Below are 1845 nucleotides of genomic sequence, written 5' to 3' on the forward strand. Positions count from 1 at the left end.
CGTTGCGAAGAACTGAGAATTGATCTTGCGAATGTTGGAATGATCGGGTCCACTTGAAGAGAAGCATGCCGGTTGAAAATGATTGACATGACAATCTCAATGATCCAGAAGGATTGGCATTCAAATAGAAATATGAGAACACCGCTTAGGAAAGGTGTGGAATCAACACTTGACATCGAAGCAACTCGAATACCACAACTCAAAACAAAACAAAGGATTGGCTTGGAAAATAAGCCGGAAACAAACATATGATAGAGATTTCACCCAAAGTGTTCGCGATGAGGCCCCACGGGCACGACGTACAGCGGACATCACGAATGACAAACAAGACATCCCCGAATCGGCATAGCCAAGGATTCTTTAAGATGCCTTGTGACCACTATAAATCGACCGTGAAAAACAAACCACTAGACGTTGGACCCCAATCTCAAATCATACATCTGTCGATAAGAAATCGTAGGTAACTACTTGAATTCCCACCTATTAACTCCCGAAATTCTCTGGTTATGCAATCTGGTGTTGAGGATAGAGGGAGGCACAAATATCTCACACAACTAACAAATCCTACACTCCAACTGTATCCATCCGTCAACACATAACCAAGAAAACCTCGAAAATCGTATACCTCAGACCTTCAAAAACATCCGATATACTAGATGTGGCAATACTTCTGATCGCTCTCCCTAGTACTGGGTGTCGTCAAACTACTCTCACCACAAAGAGTATAGAAGCGTTTTCGATGTTGGCGACCTCTGGTATTCTGGAACTGAAACGATAAGCACTATGACAAAAACACCTTGGAGCTCAACTCCCCGGGACACTGCCACAACCCCTAAATATCAGGAGGCACCAAGATAGAATCCCCGTCACAATGATATCGCAACGCTCCAACAATACCCGCGTGATCCTAAAAAAATTTGAGTGAAAAATAGGAGAGGGAAGTCAAAACATCTACGTTAGGATTCCTCACCAGAGCGACGAAGGGGATAAGGAGTAAAAAGAAATCCTACTCTCCGATATAACTAGACTCAAAATGGTTTTTCTTCTAGACTCAACAACGGCATCGGTTCGATCAATCAAGGGGGCTCCTAAAGTCGGTAAGGCTCTGATACCAACTTGTCGTGGCCAAGATGTGATTCTATCCCAATCACGTGATGAATTCATGATTTGTTCACAACCGCATTTCGAGCGCATAGCAAGGTGGATATCATTACAACATACCATGTACTGAATAGATGAGAATACAAGATAAAGGCTTACACGTGCCACAAGCCACAACATGAATACATCAATACATCAATACATAGCAATCATCATAAGGAAGAGCAGGATCCGACTACGGATGAAATCAAACAAAAAAGAAGAACGACATCCACCCTGCTAATCCTAGGCTCCCCGACCCGGAACCTATCCCTTGATCGAAGAAGAAGAAGCAGACGAACTCCAAAACAAGCAAGCATCGCTCTCAGGTCATGAGTCGCTTTACCTGTACCTGCAACTGTTGTTGTAGTAATCTGTGAGCCACACGGACACAGCAATCCCATTACCATTAGTATCAAGACTAGCAAAGCTTAAAGGGTATGGAATGGATACGTGGTGAGGTTTCAGTAAGCACTAAGCAATGTATGGTGGCTAAATTACGAGTACCAGAGTAAGATGAGAAACTACGCAAACGGTCGCAAACTAGTAATGATCAATAAGTGATCCTGAACTACTTACAGTCAAACATAACCCAACCGTGTTCTCTTCCCGAACCTCGTCGAAAAGAGACAATCACGGTTACACACGCGGTTGGTGTATTTCAGTTGAGTTTAGTTCAAGTTCACTACAACCAGATAATAAAAA

This window comes from Aegilops tauschii, chromosome 2, assembly GCF_002575655.3.
Source record: "Aegilops tauschii subsp. strangulata cultivar AL8/78 chromosome 2, Aet v6.0, whole genome shotgun sequence".
NCBI lineage: Eukaryota > Viridiplantae > Streptophyta > Magnoliopsida > Poales > Poaceae > Aegilops > Aegilops tauschii.